A 15,799-nucleotide genomic window follows, 5' to 3' on the forward strand; every position below is an offset into this window, starting at 1 on the left:
AGTTGAGAGAGACATTATATATTATTTGAGCAGCTCCACTAATGTAGCATGAACAAACTCAAAGATTCCAAGAGGTTTTTAAGTCTCAAAATCTTAGACATCTGAGGTTGTCTTTTCCAGGTAGCAGAACTTAAGATAGCAAAGCTAATTCAAACCATTGTCAGATGTAGGGAAACATTTTACCCTTAATCACTGTGAATCTAAACAATGATCTCCGTTATTTACAACTGTCAATCTTGTATCAGCCAGAAACATTTTTTTTCCCTGCCTTTGATTGGGCTATTCAGAGATGTCAAAGAATCTGAAAGGTTCGATAAGTTGAGGAGGAAGAAACCTGTTCTCTTCATAAATGATCCATTCACCTGTCTTTCAGGAAGCTTGTGAAAGGACAGCATATATTTCAGGGGGTGCAAGGTAGACCCAGATCAAAGGATTTTGCACTTTTCTTTAAACAAAATATCTTTCACCTACCTCGGATAACTTTTGAGACTTTATTTACTTATTTATTTATTTTTGCCTTCAAGGTTATTATGAGGTTCCGTGCTAGCACTATGAATCCACTGATCCTGGAGGTTATTTTTCCCATTTTGTTGCCCTTGTTGTGGTTGTTATTGTTATTGTGGTTGGATAGGACAGAGAGAACTTGAAAGGGGAGGAGAAGACAGAGAAGAGAAGAGAAAGATAGACATCTGCAGACCTACTTCACCACATGCGAAGCAACTCCCTGTAGGTAGGGAGTTGGGGGCTTGAACGGGAATTCTTACCTTGGTCCTTGTGCTTCTTGCCATGTGCGCTTAATCCGCTGGGCTAACGCCCAGCCCCCCACCCCCAGCTCTTGAGACTTCTATTGAAAGCTTATGATAGAAGTGTCAGAGAGAGAGAGAGAGAGAGAAGGCAGAAGATATAACTTTTATTAAGGACTATCTACAGTATTTGAAAATTGGTTACTATCACTTTCTTTAACAGGTATAGTAAGTGAAGATTTAATTGAGAAATATAGACTTGTGAATATGCCAGTGACATGGTTAGCTAGGGAAAGGAGTAAGGGAGTAGTATAATAAGGTATATATTTTATTTTTATGCACAGGGCTCCTAAACTCCTGTAATTTCCTGAATATTAAAAGGTTCCTCTTGTTTTTCCCTGAGAAGCTGTTTTTGATCACACCTGATTTAATACTAAAACATGCTTCAGAACAAAGGGACTAATGATAAAAAAATTAAACAAATGTTCAAGGATGGCACTTTCAGCTTTTGCCCCCAGACACTGGGTGTAGTGGTGGTGGTAGTTATAAAAATAACAAGACAAGGATATTCAGGGTTTCAAGAATGGTGAACACATCCACTGTTTTGGAGGGTGACATACCTGTGAAGGGCAGAGTCTGTGCTTCAGTTGCCCTTACCTTGCACTATGCATCTTTTCTATTTGACTTTTATAAAATCTTTCTATAACAGGCATTAGTCAAATGTTTTGGGGAACTTCATGAGCCATTCTAACAAATTCTTGAACCTGAGAATGAAGTCATAGGAACTCCCAATTTATAGCTGATTGGTCAGAAAAAAATAATAGTGTTGGATATATGCAGCTAATATCTGAAGTGGAGGTCGTCTTGCGGGAATGAGCCATTACTGTGTGGAGTCAGAGACAATTACAGAGAGTTAATGTGATAACTGAGTCTAGTTGTTAGACAAGTTGGTATCAGAGATTAGAGAATTGGTTGGTGCAAGGAAAAATAAAAATAAAAATTCACCCCTGAGGATAAAACTAGTTTAAAAGTCATTGTGTAAATTTAGTCAATTAAAATAAAATGAAAAAGGTAAAATAGGCATATAATTTTCATGATATCATAAATCTTTCATTACTAAGACTTAAGATATCTTTGATCTACCTTGTTAGCTAATAAGATTTTTTTATGTGTAATTTAAGGGAAATTTATCACATATCAGTTTAAGTAGTATGATGAATTTTGCCAGTTATTAAGTTTTATTTTTTTCCCTCACTCCCAAAAAGTCAAATTAGAAGAATGCATTCATTCTTTCCTATTTAGTGTACAAGGTTACAGTTAGATGACAAAACTGAGAACTGTTTGAACATCATTAAATTATAGTTTATGAGGAAAAGACAACAGCGTTCATGTTTTAGCCGGACTTTTCACACTGTAAGATGCCAGCTTTTGAAGATACTACTAGATTTTTAAGAAAAAGTAAGGTTGCTCTCTGTATTAGTTATAATTTATTTATGCTGTACAGAACAGAAACATGAAAATGTGGCATAAGCAGAGAAAACATTTATTTTCTTCACATAACAAAAAGTATAATGGTAGAAGCAGTCCAAAGCTATGGTGTCATTTAGAGGTTAATTATGGGGACCTAAGTTCAGTCTGTCATGCTGTTTCACCATCTCTAGCATATGATTACAAGATGGTAGTTATGAAACAGATAGTAGAACAATCACTAGAGCACATATGTTACTATATGTAAGGACCCAGGTTTAAGTCCCTGATCCTCACCTACTTAGGGGAAACTTCATGACTGATGGAGCAGTGCTGCAGGTGTTTCCTGTCACTCTTTCACCTTCCTTCCCTGCTTCAGTCTACATCAGAATTTTAAAAATGGTATCAGATGCAATGGATTCGTCATGCAGGCGCAGTTTCATTCATCCTCTACCAATATGCAGCATGGGTCATTTTCCCCCCTCAGCCTACTATAGATAAAATATTTAGTCTACGGCCATACCACCCTGAACACGCCCGATCTCATCTGATCTCGAAGAATATTTAGTATTTTTCTAGATCCTACTCATAGCTTCACTTTCAGACTTCTATTTTCCATCCAGTTTCACATATGTTCTTTATTCTCTGATGTTTTAACAGTATACTGTGTTGCTGACCCAAAAGAGACAGCCTCTCTGAGGGCTATTTAAAGATAGCAAAGGGCTACCTTTTAGCATTCCTTTCATATGTAAATTAGTCATCCAGAGCCTATCCCACTCTCAACTACCTCTTTCATGGCATTCCTATTCATAACTCACTGCCTTAATTATCCCAGTGTCAGGTATCACTCAACTGAAGAGGAATCCTACACCTCAGAACCTACAGAGATTAATCAAACTAAGAAATTCTGAGCCTGCTTAACCTCATTATTTGTCTCTCCCATCCCTTCACATGAAAATCCTATAAAGGCTTTTGTCCACATACTCCCTCACATCTTAGTGACAGACCTATATTTCTCCATGTGGCTATGCATAATGTATCATGCCTTTTCTTTCTGATAACTGTTAATCAAACTACCTTTTCAGGGACAGTTGTTTCTTCATTATAATAAGCTACCTCCAAACCAAGTATCTTAAAATAGTAATGATCTGTAACTACTCACAATTCTGAGGGCTGGTTAGTTCTGCTAAGCATTGTTCTGTTCCATGTGTTAGAAGTTGAGATCACTCAAGTGGCTACATTCTGCTTGATGCTAGAAATTATGATGAGCTGCAACTGGAATTTCTAGGATGGTCCATCAAGACCTCTTCTATATGTCTTCTCATTTTCAATAATCAAAACTGAGCTGATTATCCATGGCAGTTGACTTCTAGAAGGAAACATTCCAAAAGTCAATCTTTAATGTGCAAACATTTTCAAGTCTCTGCTTGAGTTATGCTAACATATTAGTCAAACCATCAGCTAACTCGTACTCTGTGCAGGAAGGGACTACTCAAGTGTTAAATGCCAAAATGCACTCTTCTGGGGACACCAGTGTACAGTCTACCACACCATCATCACACTGCCATTACCAGTTTCCTTTTCACGTTGGGGGATAATTCATAGAATATAGCAGAAAATTGTATACTGGCTGTAAAGTAGTAGAGACCAAAGATCTACAAAAATAAGGGTGTATACAGGACAATCCTGATGAATTTGGTTTTTTTTACTACTCATTTAGATATGCTGGAATCCTGGAAATAAAGTTTCCTTTTTCTAGAACATGATTTAATGTAGAATTAAATGGCATCACACAGTCAGTCAACTGTTACCTAATTGATACCCTCATCAGTACTAAAAAAGCTTATTTTGACTATCTCTATTTGGTACTATGAGGTCTTTCTTAAACTTAAAATTTGTCTTCATTATTATAATTGTCAATGTTCCCATTTCCTGTCCAGATTCTTTAGGTTACAATGACATTCTGAGAAGAGATAGTTCTCAGCAATTATCCACATGGAAACATGTGCTACTTATGGTAGTCTGCTCTTGTTTATTTCCTGTCTTCTTGCTAATTTTAGGAAATTGGTTATTTGTGAATAGTTACTTGATTGCAGAAATAACTTTACTTAAGATTAGAAAAGTGGAGACTTAGACAACTAAGGCTATTTACATGAATCTGAATCATTGAGATAAAAAAGGGATATTCAGGCTACCATCAGGCTACCAAACTACCTATATGCTTGGAAATAGCTTTCATTTTTAGATCACATAATCAAACTAAAAACCATTTGATTGAGAGTTTTAGCAATATGGGAGTCTCTGTCTAACAAACCATTTATTTCAGATGTCATTCAGAGTTGGGTCTTTCCCAAACATAATTAATATTACTCGCTGATATCAATCTGGGGTTTATAATTTTCTATTAATTATATTTCTGCTTCTGGTTGTAGATTCATTTTCTATAACCCTTACCTTGTAAAAACTCTGCAGGATTTCAAAGAAGGATCCAATGCTATGACTCATGAAAAGTACTTAACTGACATTTTAAAATAAGTACAAATTCCCTGAACTATCCCGTAGATCCACTATCTCAGAATCAAAAAATTTATACATTTGACCAGTAACCATGTTTGTTTGAAGAAACCTAAAACTCAAGAATCGCTTCTTCTTCTTCTTCTTCTTCTTCTAGCATTTGCCCTGATGTAAAGTTTCAAGACCTCCTTTGAATCTGGAGAGGTGGCAGTCGTTGACTATGTGGCTCATAGTCTGTCTGGAGCCGCAGGGGCAGTTCGGGTCATCTCTGGCTCCCCAGCGATGGAACATAGCGGCGCACCGGCCATGGCCTGTTGGATAACGATTGAGGAGGGCCCAGTCATAACGTGCTAGGTCAAAGCCGGGTTGACGCTTGCAGGGGTCTGTGATGAGGTGTTTGTTCTTTACCTCAGCTGACTGCCAACTCTGTTTCCAAGAGTCTGGAACAGAGAAGTTCAGTGTAGGCGTAGGGGACCAGATTGGATGACGAGACGTCAAGCGTTGAACAGGGTGGGCGAAGATATCCGCGTATATTGGCAGGTCCGGTCGAGCGTAGACGCGGGAAATGAACTTAGATGATGCCGCATCCCGACGAATATCTGGCGGGGCGATGTTGCTAAGAACTGGCAGCCATGGAACCGGGGTGGAACGGATGGTTCCAGAAATTATCCTCATGGAGGAATATAATTTGGAATCGACCAAGTGGACATGGGGGCTACGGAACCATACTGGGGCACAGTATTCTGCAGTGGAATAGCATAATGCCAGAGATGATGATCGTAGTGTGGAAGCGCTCACGCCCCATGAGGAGCTGGCCAGTTTTGCAATGATGTTATTCCTCGCGCCCACCTTTGCTGCAATTTTTATGAGATGTTTGTGAAATGACAGAGTGCGATCGAGAGTAACACCAAGATAGACTGATAGAGAGTAACGTCAAGAATCGCTGCTATAAAGGGAAAGATAAAAATAACGTGCGATTCAATCTGAGTTAATACCATTCATGTTTAATTTCTGGAGGAGAGGTAGGTTTTACTTTTCCCCCCTCAAAATCCAGAACTCAGGCTTTCTCACCTCGCATCCATGTTCCCCATCATTCTTTAATACTTCTACCATTTTCAAGTGATTGCCATTTTCAAGTTTCCACTAACCTAACCTCTGGTCTTTATAAAGGAGAAGAGTTACTGAAGTTAAGGAACTTGTCCTTCCTTGGAGCGAAGAAAGATAGAGCTAGGATTCAGATTTCCTCCCATTTGATCTCATGTCACCTGCCTGAGAAAATCATTCACGTGATGTTGTTAGGGACACTATGTTTTCAGATATGTGAGTGTCTCTACATCTATCCTCTGGCTCTAGATTTTTAAAACCTTCAATACCAACATCCTCCAAGAATATTTTTCTTTTTATTCAGTTTCCTTATGTGGATATTTGATGCTGGCCATTTTCCTCCCCAGGTGTGGATGTTTGTTATTATGCAGTCTCTCTTGTAATCAAATCTCTTGAATATAAAAAAAAAAGAGTGGAGGTCTTACGGTAGTTTTTTTTTTTTCATAAATGACTCCACTATAGTCAGTGTTCTATTTCTATGTTTCAGTCACTGTTTATGGTTCCAACACAGAATGCCTTGTACACCAGCATTCACGACATGTTGACTGAATAAATGAACATACTGCATGTGAACTGAATGGCTCTATCAGAACTTCAGACAGTGAGATAACTATGATCTGCTTTAAAAGTTGCAGGAAGGGGGTGCCAGGTTTTGGTGCACCTGGTTGAGAGCACATGTAACAATGTTCAAGCCCTCAGTGCCCACCTAAAGGAGGAAAGCCTTATGAGTGGTAGAACAGTGTTGCAGGTGTTTCTCTGTCTTTCTTCTCTATTCCTCTTCTTCTCAATTTCTGGCTGTCTCTAGACAATAAACAAATAAAGATAATAATAATATACATATATTTAAATTTGCAGGAAAGAAAGTTGATCTCTTACATAGTCAACCCTTGTGAACCGACTTTACTGAACAATGTAGTGGCAATTATAACCAAGTATGCAGCCCAGGGTAGAGAAATTCCAAGTGCTTCACTAGAAATACTTGTCCAAATGTTGTCAGTCATCTGTAGATCAAAAAACTAAGCTACATTATTTTTCATAAGTCTAATTATTAATTCTCTTCCCTAATTAAAATATGTAGTTAGCATTTACTAGGTACAGGAACAATTTTTGGTACTGGTAAAGAGGCAGTTAACGAAATGTTCAAAAGTGCTAATCTTTAGAAAGTTAATTATATTTTATTTAGAATGAAAGGTGTCATTGGTGAGACAGGAAGGAAGACCTGCCCTTAGGTGAGATATGTCCTCCTTACAGAAGCAAATAGGCAAAAATAAACTCATCCTAACACCAAAGGCATACAGATTGGAAGAAGGAGAGATCAACGAAGAGTGAAACATAAGTTGCACTGTCAGTCTTCTTTTTGCATGAGTCTATAGCTCCAAAATGAACTGCATTAGGGATGAACTTGGGGGGAAAATGATGCCAGCAAGAAATGTTACTATGGCAATATGCTAGTTCCTCCTCTGACTGCCCTCCTTACCTCCTTTTGGAGTCTGCATTTCTACACTGAAAATGAAAGTAGAAGGATGTTTCCCAGACACAATAAAAAACTGGTTCTGTTGCTCTGGATACCACAACAATCCTAAGTGTATCCATTGAAGCTGTCATAGAATGAGTTATACATGCAGAAGGAGGGGCTGAGCCTGCCCAGCCTGGGCTGATCGACAACATGAGGTGGCATTCCCAGAGAAGACCACGTGCTTTACCTGCTCATGCTTCTGGGCTCAACTTTATCTGGGCTGGGCCACAGTCACACAGGAAGACACTTTAGCTATTCCTTAGGGGATAAGAGGATTCCCCTTAATTAAACCCCAATTTGATTATATGGGCAATCTCAAACTGTAGCAAACTGATTCCTCCTTTACTCAGTATACCTTTAATGCTAATCTGAATGTTTCCGAATTTTGCTTTTGCTCATTCTGTGCTGGGGTGGGATTAATGGTCTGAAAAATAGCATTTTCTCCCTGCTCAGAAAATGTCTGGAACCACTCTTATTTAAAGGACTACTACATTCTTATCAGTGTCTCACTCTTTATTTCCTCTTAAAATTCAGGAAGGGTTAAATTGCTAAGTTTCTAACACATGTAATTGAATTAATTTCTCAGGTGACAAAAGAACTGAAAATAATGAAACTGCCAAGGTAGGCAAATGATGCACATGAGAATGCAGAGAGGTGGGGGACTTGGAGAAAAGTGACAAAAAAGGCAATGAAAATAAGCAAGCTGAGGCCAGATGGTGGCACACCTGGTTAAGTGCACACATTACAGTGCACTAGGACCCAGGTTCAAGCCACTGGTCCCCACCTACAAAGGGAAAACTTCATGAGTGGAGAGATGAAGCAGTGCTGCAGGTGTCTCTCTCTCTCTTTCCCTCTCTACCTTTTGCTGCCCTCTAAATTTCTGTTTCTATCTAAAAAATAAATATTAAAAAAAGTAAAAGTAAAAGAAGCAAGCCACACACAGAGACACATATGCATACAAACTGAGCTCACCAAAACTGAGCTTCTTCTTCACCATTCATTCCTTAAAAATCACTCCTTGACTTTTTTTTTTTTTTAATTTTCTTTATGAACAAGGCATAGCAGAGAAACCAGAACACTGCTTTGTCAGATGAGGTGCTAGAACTGAACCCAGGGTTTCACACATGCAAGGAATTAATTCCATTGACAGAGCTACCTTCTCTTTCACTACAGTTGCCTCTTATATCCTCAAAGTGTTGTTTTTTCAGCATTGAATTATAGGAACAAATACTAAGATTTAAAACTGGACAAAAGGATTCTAACCCTGACTTTGTCAGAAAAGGTCTATATACATACATATTTGTTTTGTTTTTCTATGCAAAAATGCTTCATGGCTTTGTCAACAACCCAGTATACAATATACTGCAAGCTATTGATCTTAGAGAGATCTATTTATTTACTTACTTGTAAAAATAGGTAGCTTTTATTGGGGTGTTATGAAACACTTGGTGTCTACCCAGCTTCTCCTTGCTTGGCTCAGACTTTGTCCAGGAGTGACCTGGTGTGCTGACTCAGAGGTTTCTACTGAACCTGTGGCCATGAAGAGAACATGGAGAGGCTCCCTTGGGTTGCTGAGCAGAAAGAGAGCAGTTGAAACAACAGTTCTTCAGCTTATTACCACAGGCAGCTAATAGATTAATCACCACCTTCATTGCAAGCCTTGAATATTAGTTCAAAATTAGCTTGGTTAAATATCCATGATTGGAGTGTGCATGCCTGTGCATATGTAAAACAAAGAGATTTATTAGGTTTCTAGGAAATGCTCCTTTTGACATCTTCCTTCTCACAACCCTGAATCCCTAAAAAAAGTGAACAATTTTAATCCCATGCTGACCTCAAGTCAAAACCTGGGAGTTCATTAGGAGAGTAAGCTTCATTAGGAGGGTGAGCAGGATTTGCTGTGAGCCAGCAATAGATATAAGAACAAGTGGTCGGTCACTCATCCGTTTTGGCTTCTCCCATAATAATTGGGCACTGGTAAAAAGAATGATTATTTTGGGACTCTAGAATCAGGTCACCAGGCCCTGAAACCTTTGGAACACTTAATATCCTGCAATTAATCACTGTAGACCTTAGTTCCTCCCTCTGTGAAATACTGACAGTACTACCTAAGAGCATTGCAAAGGGTTAAGTGAGGTAATGAAAATAAAATGCCAGCACAATGTCTGGTACATAGTAAGTTCTTAATAAACATCAGATACTATTAATGATTTCTACATTTCTGTAACAATTGTTTCCAAGCAACTTTCACATGATTTTCCTAACCAACCCACCAGGTACAAGATGCAAAGCATGTAGTAGTACCCTCATTTTTACAGTTAAGAAACTGACTTTGTGAATGAGTTTCATAATTATAGTTAATGAGAACCCACCCTGGCAACTTGTCCCACACCCCTTCCACTATTTCCAGCTGTCCTAAGAAACTAAGCTAAGAAAAATTTTCTATTCATATCACAAAATGTAGGAGACTTAGATAATAGCATATGTTTCTTATCAAATAGCAACCTCCATTAATCTCATTTTAACATTTGTGTTTTTAAAGAGCCTCCAGGGCTGATGATCTATGCTCTTTGGTTCCTCTAAGAGGGGGCTGGGCCAAGAAATACATAGTAAAGAGAGATGACTCTACTATTGACTGGTCTTAACCCTTAACCACATCCATAACTCTTAGAATATATTACCAGAATGGACACTAATTTTCCAAATATTACCTATTCCAGGTCAAACTGAATGCCAGGAGTACAGAGGAATTAATTTAACCATATTCCCCTTAGAGCAGCTGGTGCAATACTTCCCACATAGTACTCAGTAACTACTTGCGAACTGATGGCTTTATTTTGGGTTCCCTAATTCAGGCCTAACTAAAAGCTTTGTCAAAATAATCCTCACTATCCAGCAGTTTGATAGCCTAATAGGAAAACTTCAGTTTTATTTGGTTTTACTAAGATAGTCAGAGAGAGACAATAACTTTGAGTATTGTTAAAAAGAGAAAAGCCTGTTTTTCCAAAGACCCCTGAAACATCTGCCATAGTTGATGGTTATCAAGAAGAACCAAAAGAAAAGTGGTCTTTTAGGACTGGATTAAAAATTAACGTGACCTGTGGAATGACAACCCTTCAACTTCATTACTCAGGTGAGACCTTTCCTTTCATAGTATACTCTAATTTCATCTCAGGTGGTTCACGTTCTAACAAAGTCCCAAAACCTAGATACACACCAGTTTCTGTGAGAGAGAGCATATGTTCACACGTATCCGTAAACTACTGCAAAATATATGCCTGAAAGCAGAAGTGCACTAGAGTTTGCAGTGAGTACCCCCCTAACACTTCCTCTCCACTATTCCAACCTTTGGGTCCATGATAGCTCAACAATTTGTTTGGCTTCGTATGTTAACTCTCTTTTCAGTCACCAGGTTCCAGATGTCATCAGGACGCCGGCCAGGCTTCCCTAGACTGAAGACCCCACCAATATGTCCTGGAGCTCCGCTTCCCCAGAGACCCACCCTACTAGGGAAAGAGAGAGGCAGACTGGGAGCATGGCCCGACCAGTCAACGCCCATGTTCAGCGGGGAAGCAATCACAGAAGCCAGACCTTCTACCTTTTGCAACCCACAATGACCCTGGGTCCATGCTCCCAGAGGAATAGAGAATGGGAAAGCTATCAGGAGAGGGGGTGGGATATGGAGATTGGGTGGTGGGAATTGTATGGAATTGTACCCCTCCTACCCTATGGTTTTGTTAATTAATCCTTTTTTAAATAAAAAAAAATAATTAAAAAATTAACGTGACCCTGAGATATGTACTGCACAGAGCAAAAGATATACTCCACATGTAGTAAATATCATGAAATTTCCCCTTATTTTGCAGATTTGGATTCTAGAGAAAATTCTTTGCAATTTCCATACAAATTAGGTAAAATTCCCTAGACATTTTGGAATCATATGGAATCATCATTTTATGATTCCATATATTCTTGTTTTCCTATTAATCTGTTCTTAAATTGTTTGCATAACTAGCTTAAAGAGAACCCTAAGAGGTAGAAAATACAGGGGATTTTTTTTCCCGTCACCCTACAAAGATACAATAGAATACCAAGGTATATATAGTTTTATCAATGCATGATTAATTTAATTCTGTTTCTAGATTTATTCCTCTAAGGAGAGAAATAGAGAGGGAAGAGATACTATACATAGCACAACTCCACCGCTAGTAAAGCTTCCCCTTTTATTTTTTATTTATATTTACTATCTTTATTTATTTATTGTATAGAGATAGCCAGAAACCAATAGAGAAGGGGTAGGGGTTGACAGAGAAGGAGAGAGAAAAAGAGACACCTGCAACACTGCTTCACTATTCAGGAAGCTTTCTCCCTGCAGGTGGGAACTGGGGGGCTTGAACCCGAGTCCTTATAACATGTGCACTCAACCAGATGTGCCTCCACCCAGCCCGGAAGTTTCCCCTTTTAAATAGTGCTCCCATTCTGACCAGGACTTGAACCCCAGTCCTTGTGCATAGTGCATTGTGTACTCTACTATGTGAACTATCACCCAGCTCCTGATTTCCTACGCTTTTTATTAAAATTTCTATGTTGGCCTTTGCCAAGGACCAACATAGACACATTCTTCAACAGTTACTTAAAAATCATATTCAAGCAGATGCAAACAAATTTAATTTTTAACTTACTATTTTCCAATAATTTCAAATTTACATATTTTCAAAACTAATAGAAATAACTCCTGAAGTCTCTCCATCTAAATTTACCAGTTGTGTACATTCTGTTACATTTATTTTATCTCTTTCCCTCTCCATATGATTTGTGTTACTATCCCAACCATTTGAAAATACGTTGTAGAATTAGGATTCTCTGTTCCTGTTTTTGAAAGCCTCTTTGCCACTACATGGTTTGATTTATAAGAAAAGAACATGTTTCTTACATAAGTATAGGACAATTATTTAATTGAAGACACTTAATATTCACTGAGTATTATTATCCAATGGAAGATTCATTATCAAATGTAACCAACTGTCCCAATAATGTTTATTATGGAAATTCTCCCTGAATTCATCTTCAACTCAGAATCCTATCCAAAACAACACATTTCATTTAGTTGTTAAGTTTCTCTAGTTTCCTTTAATTTAGAATGAATTCTTAGACTTTATTTTTACAACATTGACCTTTAAAAGAAAGTATAGGCCAACTCTGTGGAGTTAGCTAACTACTGCCTTATGTCTTCATGTAGAAGGTGTGTGTATTTGCAGCAGGTCTAATATGAGAGAAATACTATATATTTTCAGATGGTTCATCGGAAGGCACATAAGCTCAGGCTACCCTATTGGTGATTATATGAAATTGATCACATGTATGAGGTGTTCTGTGTCAAGTTTTCCCATATAAGGCTGCTACTTTCTTTTTCATATTAGCACAAAATCTGTAAGAATATTATTTTTTAATCAAATTTTCACCAATCTGTAGCATTCTATAATGACTCTAAATTGATTGCTTATGATGATTGTAAAATTATCTTTAAATTTTATTATCCTTTCTACATTTATGATGTAACATTATATTATTATAAAATCTTTCCCCTCCTGCCCCATTGTTATACATTTATTCATTATCAATATAGACTCATAGGTTCTTATTTTTTCAATGGGTTATAACTGCAATTATCCATTTCAAAGCACAAATTGTCACAGATTCGGTTAGATAAAGTCATTTAATATTGACTCTTGTGCTGTTTTGACATATCCTGATATTTAGATCTTACTTTGAAGCACTGAAAAATGTTATAAAGTCATCTTGTATTTTTCACCTTCAAATTCTGAAATCAATTTTTAGTTCTTTTTTCAGAAGGAACTGGAGGGAAATTATGTAGAATCCCATATGTAGGCAAACAACTAGGTTTAAAGTCATATGCTTTAAAAGATATCCACTGTTTCTTTTTTAATGTCTAATGTGCTATTTTGAGCAAGGCTAACCATGGCCAAAAAACAAACCCATGGGCAATCTTCATTGACTGACTTAAAGTTATAAATCCTAACAAAAACGGTGCTACATGTTTCCTCTATTTTAAGACTGAAAGATGCATCCTAGTTTTAATAGCAACTTGGGAGTGGGTAGAAGAGATTAAAGATTCCAACATTAAATGTTCATACTGATTGTAAGGCATCTACTAATTTCAAAAACATCAAGATGTGAGCAAATCTGCATTTTAGAATTAAGAAAACAAGCAATTTGTCTGAAAGAAGAGCAGAATGATTCAAATGATTATGAAAAAGTACTGGGAAAATTATTCTGATGACATTCATTTTATATTATTCTTAAGTGTTCTTAAATATGTATATTACATATATATATTAAATATACATCTTAAGTATATATAATATGTATATATATATATATTTATACTAGATTAAAATAAAGTACAAGAGGTAGGCCAAAGGAAAGTATTTTATTCTTTTGACAAATCACAACCAGATAATCTATTTCTCTATGATTGAACTTAAATAAGATATTTTAGCACTTGAAATATGTTGATTTGCTTCATATTTTCTCATGTCTAAATTTTAACAGGCCTATTCTATCATCTCAATGAACCAGGGAACTAAGTGGTTTTAATAATCAGAAGCCAATTGTATGTATGACTATGACTTTAGAGTTAACAAACACTTCTTAAAGGCATCTCGTCAAGTTTCCCATGGTATATTAAGTAACTAGGAGAACCTGTGGGGATCTTTGGCATAAGTTCTGTCTCTGTAACTTAGAAGACTTGTACTCTTAGGCAAATCACTTAATCTCACTAGTCCCGTAATTTTTCAGTCATCAGATGAAGATAATAATAGCATCTTCCTCCAGAAAAGTCACTGTGAAGATTGTTAAGGAAACAAATGAAGTTTATCATGTCTGCCTCTGCTAGTACCTAATATTTAGTCTAATTGCAGTTTCAGTCTTTCCCAAAGATGGATTTTAAACCAAACAATCTGGAATTTGCTAGTCATGAGATTCTATCCAATTCCTTAAGAAAGGCAAATTTTCCTAAAATCATCTTTCCACTCTTTAATAGTCTCATACCACTCATTTCTTTTTTTAAATTTTCTTTTAAGTTTATTATTGGATAGTGACAGAAATTGAGAGGAGAGGGAGAAACAGAGAGAGAGAGAAAGAGACAGAGAAGCACCTACAGCCCTCCTTCACCACTTGTGAAGTTTTCCCCCTGCAGGTGGGGATCAAGGGCTTGAACCCAGGTCCTTGCACACTGTAATGTGTGAGCTTAACCAAGTGTGCCACTGCCTGGCCCTGAGAGCCTTTCTACTTACTAGATGGAATGCTTCCTATGCATGAGTCAATAGAGCTAATTGTATCTTGAACCTCAGTCCAGTGAATTTTTTTAAAATTAATTTTCAGGAAAAATGTAAAGCAAATGTATTCATAATGCACAAAATTGATTGTGTGAAACAAACAAGCAGGATGATTAAGATAATTTGGGAAAAATGTGTAGGCCAGACTTTGGTACTCAAATATACTGTTCAATAAATGTTATAATATTGGCCAGGATGAAATATTGCTCTTCAATCAAAAAGGACGAGTTCCTATCCTTTTGCAACAAACTAGATGGGATTGGAGGTGAACATGCTCAGTGAAATAAATAAAGATGTCAAGGGCAGCTACAGATGATTGTATTCATATATTCAATATAGCAATTAAAAAATTAACTTAGAAGAAAAAGTGACTACAAAGCTGTCTCTCAGACTCTGTGAGAACTATGGTGGTTATCAGAAACAGGGCATTTGAATTTGGTAGAGATTTTGGTGATTTCTACACACCGTGTATGGATGTGAAACTATAGCCCTTGGAATCTTATAGTTTTATAAACACTGCTAAATTTCTAATTTTAAAAAGCCTATCAATGCTGAGGAGATAGCATATTAGTTCTGTCTTCAACAGACTTTTTTAAAAATTAGTTATTTAATAATGATCGACAAGCTTGTGGGATAAGAGGGGCACGATTCCATATAGTTCCCACCACCAGAGTTTCATACCCCATCCCCTCCATTGAAAGGTTCCCACTCTCTGGGAATATGGGTCAAAGATCTTTATGGGCTAGAGAAAGTGGGGGAGGTCTGGCTTCTGTAATTGCTTCTCCATGTTTTTGGACATGGGCATTGACAGGTTGATCCATACCCCCAGCCTGTTTCTGTCTTTCACTAGTGGGGTAGGGCTCTGGGGAGGTGCCGTTCCAGGACACATTGTTGAAGTCATCTGCCCAAGGAAGTCAGGTTGGTGTCATAGTAACATATCTGCAACAGACTTTTATGTCTGGGACTCAGATATCCCAGGTTTAATCCCTGGGACCATCATAAATGAGAATTGAGCAGTGCTCTGGCAAAAAAAAAAAAAAAAAAGAATTGATCAAGGCCAGCTTCATTCTAGTATTAAAAAACTCATTAGTAATTTA

The sequence above is a fragment of the Erinaceus europaeus genome, chromosome 9, assembly GCF_950295315.1.
Source record: "Erinaceus europaeus chromosome 9, mEriEur2.1, whole genome shotgun sequence".
Classification (NCBI taxonomy): Eukaryota; Metazoa; Chordata; class Mammalia; order Eulipotyphla; family Erinaceidae; genus Erinaceus; species Erinaceus europaeus.